The following is a 10,975-nucleotide window of genomic DNA, read 5'->3' on the forward strand; positions in this document are numbered from 1 at the left end:
GCATAGTCCTTCAAAAACAATGCTTGTTTGCCTATTTCTATCCAGAATGTCATTACATATCAACATCTGCGCTCCCACGACTTGTGATAAGAATAACAGATGTGACTAACAAGAAAGAATATAGCAGAAATACACAAAAAAATATTCAAAAACAAAAAATGTTTTTCAAAATTCATTCCACTTCTAGGCAAGCTGAAATGAAGTTCTCTGACAAAATTAAACTTCCATTAATTTCATCCCGTTTCAGATCAATATTTTTGTGTATGCGTACATCATGAAATATATTACGCCAGCCAAATTAGGTGTCGATCGTGAACGTAATTAGTATTTTTTTTAAATACTTTACAAGATTATTGTAAGTGTCTTCCTCATCAACATACTAAAAGTCTTTACTTAACCGATGTGTGCTATGCCGTTTTGAAAAAAAATTGCAGATGGTGCGTCACCTTCAGTTATATTTTTAATTGTTTTGTCAAAAAAGGATTATTTTCTTTAAAAAAGACTTACTTAACAATACAATACATAGTGGGACAGATATAGGTCATAGTGGTAAATAATCTATTCTTTCCTACATATATCGGTGTGTAGTTGCTAATGCATGTTGAACCAAATTCGGAACGTTCGAACCTAGTTGTAATTCCACAGTTTCTGCATATATTACACTATTAAGCGTACCGGTACTTCCGCTACTCATTCTTGTTTTCTCTTGTAAAACTATTTTCTCACAGAAAATTTTTTACAAAATCATGCATTGTAGGGTTAAAAGAGCAGAAAATCTTCCACCGAACAGCGTCAGACTTCTATAAAGATTTCTCATTTTCCAGAAATTATTTTCAGTTTCCTTAAAATTAAAAACAAATTACATGATACTTCTCACTTTTACCGGAAAATCGAAATATTGTATGAATTACTGATCATTGTTCAGCTTCAAACATGTTTTCAAGAATGAATTTTATAATATTTCTTGTTTTTTGACGACTGAAGAAATCGCATCCTTTCCACTCGAACCACCTCTACTACTAGAGCTATAGTTATATGTCTATCTTTCTTTCTTTCTGTTTTCTAAGTGAAAATACAAATTTTGCTTATGTAGCTTTTTAAAATGTTTGTGTAGTGTTATCATTAATATCACTGTTGTGTACAAAAAGAGGACAAGGGCTCATGCAATGTAATTATTTAGACATGTCACGCCACCACGATTACTATACAGCAATCATTATCACACACGCAACGATAGAAATAGTACTCTCTATTTAAGTTAGTACATAAAGTTCAGATATGATTCCCTCAAAGATATCCTACGGACGACATTGGCTCCTTCTCTATTCAAATAAATTCTGTATATGCACATGGTTCATATAAAACAATTCCGATTCGCTTCTTTCCGTGAAACAATCGCTTACGGGAATAAAATTAGTTACTGCTTTGAGGAGAGTTTTCAGCAATGGGAAGAAAGTGCTTCGATGCATCGAGATTTATACTGCGCCTAAAAGTCACTGAATAATCACCCTTAAAAAAATAATGTGAAGTAAGAGTTGAGTCTTCCTGCATAATAAGGTGGACACATTTTGCGGTGCCCCTATTGAGGCTGATGTCTTATGATTTAACTACCTGACATTATTAAAAATGATTAACAATTTCAAGCTTAGTTCATGACTTTTAAAAGGTACTTTCATTACAATTATGCGATTTCCGTATCTGTTCTCGTCTTTCATCTGTATTTATTTGCTTTGTTTTGTAAATAATTTTCTTATTCTTTTAAATGTATCAAAAGTTCCTTTATTGCCATCAGAGAACAACTTCTCTCAGCAGTTTTCTACAAACGTTACAAGTACTAAATTTCCACATTTTCCTACGTTTTCCATCATCAATCACTCACTTGTCTAAATCCGCCTAGCCTAACAGGCATAATCACGGGTACGTTAAACTGAAAGAATTTTCCTATGGCTTCTCATACGAAACTTCTCAAATTCTTCACATTTTCCCGTACGAAATAGACAAAAGTTTTGAAGTCAAAACTCGATTCCACAAACTTTAATTTCTCCTTTACAGATCTGCTCGCACTTGCTATGCCTTTCTCGTTTCTTTTACACTTCCTTTGCACTCAAGTAGAACATTTATCCTAACTGCTCATAAATAACCATAAACGGCACGAGTAATATCTATAGAACGGGCTGTTGCCATCGCTAAACTTATACCATAAAAATTTATATTTTCCTAATGTATCGAATTGCAACATTGCTTCTTTCCCACCACCTCATTCGAAAGATCATCCTCAACTAAAAGTACTTGTTGATTTATCTCTCTTATGTAATAAGGAAACATGTGACTTACTTTAATGGTGTTAAGCTTCCTTTTAGGCCTTGTGAAGATGATTTGGTTGCGCTGATTTTACATTCGTAGTAGTCTCGCAATTCTGGTGAAATATAAGAAAGAAGCTTTCGCAAATCCTTTACTTTCGCAGTAGACAAGTTTCTTCATCCGAAGAACAGAGCACGCAATTCATAGAGATGTGGGTGCTGGCCACGCACGGCGATGTTGATTGTTTGCCACTTATTTATATCGCAGAGTAAGCGATATGGACAATACTAGATTACTCCTTGGTACTTCTAATTTTGGAAGCTTTCTGTAACTGATTCACCTTGAACACGTTCTTTGAACTTGTTACTTGGAAAAGTTTGGCTCTTTTTGATGTTCTAATAATGTCGACACTCTTATGTGGAGTATATACTGTTGCTGTAGACCTCTCCTTTTCAATAATTCCGAACTTCCTGTCACAATATAGGAAAGTACGACAAGGGAACGGAAAAAATTGTGTTGTACATCATTAAAGTCCACTACAATGTCGTTTGTATCAAGAGTGGAAAGAGTAGAATGAGGTGAGAACGTATCAGGTTCTTGCACGCTACAAGCGTTAATTCCAATTCCTAATATGATGTGCACACCAGCTTTTGGTGGACTTGTAAACTACCCACAACTCTGAATTTTTTACAGAAAGTTGAATGACCTCTGGAGCCTTCATGAATGGCGATAACTCACTTTTCACAAAAATGTCATATCAGGTTCTTGCATGCACCCACAGAATTCATGCTGATTACAACAGGTAATAAAACTCCAGTACGTTGAGAGCTGTTCGAGATATTCAGCTTGGAAGTTTATGAGAAAATGAGTGGATGCACGTTTCAACGCATTAAGTATTCTCTCCCATGGCGAAGCCTGATGGTTTGAACTTGCTATTGCTTGATCACTGGGGTTTATTCACAGACAAATTGTCCATTACAAGTTGCAAGACGTACGTAATGGTTGAGAAGATACCAAAGAATTGCACACGATTTGTGCAACCATTTGATGTGTTTTGATTCCGATCAATCAAAGATTATGGCAGGAGATTTGTACATAGTATGAAACTTCTTCATCCGGAATTATAATGTACCAACGAACCAATCAAATAAAGTTCGTGTCCCGATCACCGCGATACATTGGATTGTTTCAGTTTGCGTTCTACAAGGCAGGTTACGAACAAATTATAGGCCTATAACTTTTGAATCACTTGTCGAATTTGCTTTTTGCTTTGGTTCTGCGAACTGTTCCCTTGACGGATGCAACGCAATTGCACATATAAAATGTTCATGGTGCAAGGGAGCCTTTGCCTGCGTCATTTCTTCATAAAATAGAAAAACAACAATGATCTATTTTCATCTCTAACCTATGATTATTGTGAACAATGTAATGACTAATTGTATCTAACAAACCCGTTAGTTATTGCGAAACACTTTCTTTTCTGTTACTCCCAGTAGCTTTCAATTCGTATGTCAATATTCGTTACTAATTATGTTGAACTTAACGCGTATAAATGCGCATATCCTCATTTTCTCATATAAACTTTAAGTTGAAAATCTCGAACCGTTCTCAACCGTACAGGAATTTTATTAGCTTGTTGTAATCAGCATGACTTGGGGCTTCAAATGGCATGATTAGTTTCTCTACAGGCGAGTGCTTTCTCCTGAACTTCTCTTGTCAGGGACAGCCAGCAGTGCTTTTTTGATGGAACTTTCAAGAGCTGCTCGAAACAATTTGCGCAACTGTACACAGTTCATGCTGACATGGGGAGTTCAAGTGAGGACACATAAATCGTACCAATTTTGTACGCACCGTTACCTGACAAAACTGAAAGTACTGCATATACAGAGACCTGTTTACCTTTGTTAGGAGCAGGTCTGAACAACACGATCCTAAGGTTCATCACGTTTCTTTCATGCTTCTTGGCGTCCGGTGATGTTACGTCTAGCAACTTTCTCTCAGGCTCGTGGCAGTCAGCACCCCACCGTCAATTTGCGGCAAGCGATAGGATATAGGTATATTGACTTTTCGTACTACTATGAAAGCTGTCAATATTAGACGCGCTACCTAGAAATGTCGTAATACTATATTAAGTGCTCTTTTTAGTAAATGGAAAAATGAATTATCAATACACCCTCCATTCCAAAAGAAACCGAACGTTTTAAAAAAACAAAAAAGCACTGTACAGTTTGGAACAAATCATTTTTATTAATCAATGTATTCCCCTTCTGCATCGATACACATATTTGCACGCTCCAACAAGTTGTCAAACGACTTCTCCATGTCCTTTATTGGAATGGTCTTTAGAACGGCGGTCGTCGCCTTCTCAATGGCATCAATCGATACGTGCCACTTTCCTTTCATCGCCAAATGCAGTTTCGGGAACAGATAGAAATCGCACGGAGCGAGATCTGGTGAATAGGGCGGATGATGCAACCGAATAATGTGATTTTTGACCAAAAATTCAGTTACAAGTCGCGAACGATGTGACGGTGCATTATCGTCCAAAAGAGTCCAACTGCCGATTTCGCGATATTCGGGCCGAATACGACGAATTCTTGCCAGCAAACGCTTCATGACGCCCAAGTAAAACTCTCCAGTGACTGTCTGGCCGGGCTGAACAAATTCTTTGTGGATAATTCCTTTTGAATCGTAAAAACAAATCAGCATCACCTTAACTTTTGACTTCACCAAGCGACTTTTTTTGGGTGCTCCTTCATCCGGCGCTCTCCATTCAGCACTTTGCCGCTTTGTTTCGGGCTCATATTCAAAACACCACGTCTCGTCACCAGTTACAATCGATTTCAAGAAGTTTCGATCCTGCCGAGCACTTTTAACGATGTCTTTGCAACGCGAAATTCGATCAACTTTTTGGTCTTCGGTGAGCTTGTGTGGTACAAACCGCGAATTAACCTTCTTAAGGCCCAAAACTTCGGTCAAAATGCGGTATGCGGTTGTTTGAGGAATGCCTAATTCCATTTTAATAACTTTCACCGACGATTTTTTGTTATGTTTGATGAATTCACGCACTTTTTCGATGTTTTCTTCCGATAATCCGAGCGTCTCTCTACCCGATTTGAATCGCCTGAACCACTCGTAAACTTGCGTACGGGATAGACACTCATCACCATATGCATTTTGTAGCATTTGGTGCGTTTCACTAAAAGTTTTACCCAGTTTAACACAAAACTCAATTGCAACTCGTTATTTGAAACTCATTTTCCAACCGATGTACACAACACACTGACAGTTGAAACGCAATAACTTTGTTGCCGTGCATCCAAATGTCATGACATTCATACCAGTTGTCAATGAGGGACTACGCCATCTACCGGTAAAATATTACAACAGATGATACTAGTGGTACTATTTGTTTTCAAAAGTTCGGTTTCTTTTGAAATGGAGGGTATATGTTCCTATGTCAATTTGTCATGATAAAGACTTCGAAATATTTCCATATAAAACAATTGTGAATATTTTTACAATAAGATTCGAATAGAAAATGTTTAGGACGAGTAGATTTGGACTCAAGCTTTTGTTTAATACTTTCTTCTTACGGGAAATTGAATCTGTAATCTATCACAGGATAGTAACTTACTAAGTATACTTCGGCTCCTTTTGCTGCTAGATACATATTATAACTTCCTTATTTATTTTACAAATATTTCCATACGTATAATACGAGCACTTTAAAAAAAGTAACATCAGCATATTTCTTGCGTAAAGTATCTTTAAAACAAGCACTCTTTTTATTTGGTATGATCAATGTGATTTTTTTTTTTTTTTTTTTTTTTATAACGCTTCGCGTTCACCTTGTTAAGAGTACTTCATTTCGCCTTCTTCTTGCTCCTCTACCTGACATATGAACTCAAGACGGAACAAACATGCAGGCACACAAATGATACAACAAATTATTGCACTCAAAACAAAGTCGACTGTTTCGAGACACGTAGGAGTCATGGAAAGCTTATATAATCGGGCGGAAATATGACCTTTTACCCTTACACGTACAACTCGAATTCTTTTTTAGTGAATCGAGATCGCACTGTCAGTTTTCGTGACGTATAGAATTTTTAATATTATTATTTCCTATTCTTTATTCAGCAAAATATCCAATGTTAAGAATCGCTTAACTTGGTGGTGCCAAATCTGGTGTATATAAATTCTTAACTAAAACTGGAAGAAAATGTGTTTCTGGGTTTTGGAAAATCCCGTTCCTATAGGGAAAATATTCTTACAATATTCGAATTTAGATTCTTTACTCAGAAAAGAAAAAAACTAATGTAAAAATTCCGTTAAATCGGTTGGGAAACTCAGTTTATAAACTCCTAATTAAAAATATGAAAATACATGTTTCAGCAAGTTCGAAAATTCCTCTCCTAAACGGGGAAAGAAAGAAGGCAATTCTTTATAATAGTACAATTTCGGATTCCTTATTTGTAAAATCTCTAATGTGAAGATTCACTCAAGTTGGAGGTGTAAAATTCTGTATATAAACTCCTAATTAAAAATAAGGGCACTACCTCCATTGACAATTCTACCGATTACGGCCCAAATTTTCCTTTTTAACATGTTGGCTGGAATACATTCACTAAGTTTAGGTTAGGTTATGTATCATTTCCTCTAAATTTTTATCTTGTTGACTACTACAATATGGCTGGTTGCTAGGTTGGGTTAGATTTGAGTAGGACGGTCTTTCTATATTTACTAACACACACTCCTATTTTCTACACAAACTTACATTTCCGTCCCACTTTGCTGAATAATCACACAAATACCCAATTCCATCTTGAAATTTTCTATTTGGTAGATCTGTCTGTGGAAGTAAAACCAGAATAACGGAATACGTGTAAGTGCTTTCGAAAATTGCGCTCTCAAAGGGTCTACTTTTCAGATCTTTTAATTCAGAAAAATGTCGATTGTGAGGATTCCTTTTTAACTTCAAAGCTCTGAAATTCAGTAAATAATCAATATATATGACATGTAAGTTGCAGTGTTTGAAAATTCCGCTCCTAAAGGACAAAGAAGTTTTACAATATCGAATGCGCTGCCCTACTGTGAGATTAAACTAGCGCAGAAAGTTCAAATTTCCGATTTCACCTCAACAGGAAGATGTTGCATAAGGACGCAGAAGCACGAACACAATAAAATCAAATGAAGTTGGTCTTAAGAATAGTGACTGACTTACCCTTTGTCATGATTGAATTCAATTGCTTTCAAATATTCATAGTCAATCCCATAAGAGGCAACATTATGATATAAACATTGATTATCAATCTCAATATCATTTAAATTCACGCAATTTCAAACTTCCGAGAGAAAGAGAAAAGAAGAAAAAAACCCTGATTCAGAGAAGTGTTGTTGTTCCAAAGATTTTCAAACATGGATAAGCAATAAACATGTACTGCCATAAATATCTCCCACTCCCCCTCCCCCCAAAAAAATCACATCTCTACAGAACTGAAGTTCCGGTAACATGAAATATTCCTTCTGGATGGGGTTGAAATACCGGGCCAGCGCCGTAACTTTGAACTATTCACAGAGCGAAGTATTGACATTTGGTCCCCACAAAAGCATGTATTTGTGCCGCTCTTGAATTTAAAACCTTAATAAACATTTTTATTGTTTCTCAGGGTCTCCAATTAGCAAAGTACGGTCCAGATTACGTTTATCCCTCATCTTAGAGAAATATATTTTGCTCAGATGATTAAGTAGCATTCTTTAGGAAGTGGTACAGTAAGTCCATTCCATGTTTCACAAGTTAAAGCGAACACGTTAAATATATTTTTTTCTTGATGTTCTAATAGTAAAAAAAAAAAAAAAAAAAAAATACCGAAATGGGCCCAGATCATTTTTTTTCTCTTAATGTAATGAACCCAACCCATACTTTATTTACACTCACAAAGGCTATATATTTTTCGTATAGTATCATCTAGAGCAGTGGTTTTCAACCTTTTTTTTTTTTTTGATTGACGACACACGTTACTCAACGTGCAGGACATCGTGATATACTTGTTTGTTATTATTATTATTATAAATAATAATAATATTTATTATAATAGTGAAGCCAATTAGTTTTTATAGTGACTTTATATAGCAGTGAGCATTATTGCTACCGCTGGAGCTGTTGACTGGTACAGTCCGTCTCGATTTTAACTAATTATTCAATTCTTCATGACTTTTAAGTTCTAAACTGTTAGGGGAGTGCGTGACATACGACTGTGTCGCGATGCATCGGTTGAGAACCACTGATCTACAGTACAAAAATTTTATATTAAAGTGTCATCCCCTCGAACGGTACGGCACTAGGTAAAAGGTCTGTTCACAACAAACCTACGACGTAGGTGGTGATTGTTTTAAGACACTGCCTTTGAATGTCGTGGTGAATGACTTCATATAGTGAGGATTGTTGCTGCAATTCTTGTTCCGCGTTCTATGTTAGCCTACCTTGCTACCAAAATTGAAGATCGCCAGGGTAAACTACTAAATCACTTCCCCTTTTAGTTGTAGACAATTAGACACTACTCACATCTATAAGTCATTTAAGCCATTAAGTAGAATTGATAGGTAAAAACGAGAAATTCTCTAAAATTTATATTATTTTTCAAATTTTCAACGTAGTTTACACTATGTAAAGCAATATTTGATGTGTGTTGATGCTACTAATGCTCCTCCATTCATATTAATATTGCATCGTAAGTCGGTAGACCTATTTCGATCTTAACGCCTACAATTGACACCGGTACGCATATATTGATCTATCGTAGAAGAGTCGCAACCGCTAACATTAACCACTATTAATCAAATCACAACACAACATACATAATTTCACACGGTGCTTAAGATAACCACATCAATTTATCCGAGTTCACACTCACAACTATACAAGCACGTAATACACGGAAATTTTAATGACAGCGATGGAATAAAAATGCCCTACGCTTTAAGCTTGCCATGCAACATTTGTATCTTTTTAATTATTATTATTGAGCCGAAAGTATCGTTTTTTAAAAATAACACTCTATAGTATTTCATGTCTCATTAATTGTTTATCAATTTAGTTACCATACAGCAATTTCAACAATAAAATTTTAAAAACTCAAATTAGTAAACAAATATAAACAATGCACTTACCCTGAACCTCGGAATGTGAGCTGCCCTAGTCCATGTGTTACGCGTCTATCACAATCACATGCATGATGCCAACCGGTTGTTTATCTCCTCTAAACTCCTCAAAGCAGTATCTCGCAATAAGTCCCCCACTTCACATATCCTCCTCTCACCTTGAGCTGTACCAGATCTCTCCAGAATTCGTGGTCTGTATTGATCGATATAGCTATCGTTCTGCCACGCGCTGTCGTTTACATAAGACTTAACATTTCAACAGAGTTGCCAGACACACAAAACGTAAAAACCGTAAGCAAGAAAAGAATCGACCAGTTTATCCTCCGGATGACCCTACACTAACATTTGTTATAAAATCGCAACTTTTTAAACACGTTGCTTTTTTTTTAACTGTATCCAGACACGTTTATTTTATTATTTTGAAATTATGCGTAATAAAGCACTAAACGTAATTGAGCATCATGCAAATTAATTTGAAATATAATATTAATGTTAATTTGCAGCATGGCAAAATAGCACACAGAAAACACATCTCATCAATTGTTAATTGTCAAAACTGAAGTTATCATCATCCTCAAAAGAAATGTCATCACTTTTTGTACGATGCAGCTTTGTGCTCGAACAATAAAGAAAGCAACCTGTCATGCAGTTTAACTTATTTTTGTGTCAACCTGTCATACATATGTAAATTTACGCATAATGACTATCTTCAAAACATGCATATACTTTTTAAGTAATAAATTTGTTTTTGTTTTTTACTTTCATTAAATTTATTTTACTGAATGATGAAAGGGTGTTGCAATGAGTCATGGACCAATAGGCGTTGAGAGGTAGAAAACATGACAGAAAATTACAATTTTTGTTTAAAAATAAAATATTGATACAAAATTTCAGTATGACCGTCATAATACGTACGGTCAAGAACTTGGACCGGTGCCGTACGAGATCAAATTACCGTATTTGTACGGTCAGGACCGTACATCTGGCAACGCTGCATAACAAATCTACAAGTAGATGTCTCTGCTATGTCCTTAAGGCCGTGCTTCACACCGAGCGAAGTCTGCCGTCAACACTATCCAAATTCACGTTAGATTAACTGAAAGCTATGTGGCACGTTCACCTCATGTATGTTAAACATACACCAATCTCTAAAGCCTAGAGTTCCTACCTCTAGTGCGTAGGGCCCCCGGTACGATTCCCACCCAAATAAGCTTGTGGTGGACAACAACATGTCCATGAGTTTTTTCGCTGTACATCCATTTCCTCCCATATTTTCATTCCACCAACTCTTCCATCATCGTTTGCCATAATTATCCGTCTCACTTGACCTAGCAGGCATAATCGTGGGACGTAAAACTGAAAGCTTTCATCTCTGTCCGACGTTGCTTTGTACAAAACGAACTAAAATCATTGTGTGGTGACACTAAAATTAGCCATGTCGTGGGCCCAGAAAGCGGCATGCATACAAGCAGGGCCCGTTTAAGAGCACTAAGGGCTGGGGGGCTGAAAT

At 36.3% G+C, this 10,975-nt stretch overlaps 1 protein-coding gene across 1 annotated transcript in view; it reads right to left on the reverse strand.

Moving 5' to 3' along the window:
- LOC145673773 (influenza virus NS1A-binding protein homolog) overlaps positions 1–9,712 on the reverse strand; it is a 109,235-nt gene extending 99,523 nt beyond the window's left edge. Inside the window, exon 1 of the mRNA XM_081743530.1 lies at positions 9,475–9,712. The gene's annotated coding sequence lies outside the window, so the exon portion shown is untranslated. The remainder of the gene's footprint in view (positions 1–9,474) is intronic.
- Positions 9,713–10,975: the final 1,263 nt, after the last annotated feature.

This window comes from Thermobia domestica, chromosome 2 (genome assembly GCF_964235325.1).
Source record: "Thermobia domestica chromosome 2, izTheDome1.hap1.1, whole genome shotgun sequence".
Lineage (NCBI taxonomy): Eukaryota > Metazoa > Arthropoda > Insecta > Zygentoma > Lepismatidae > Thermobia > Thermobia domestica.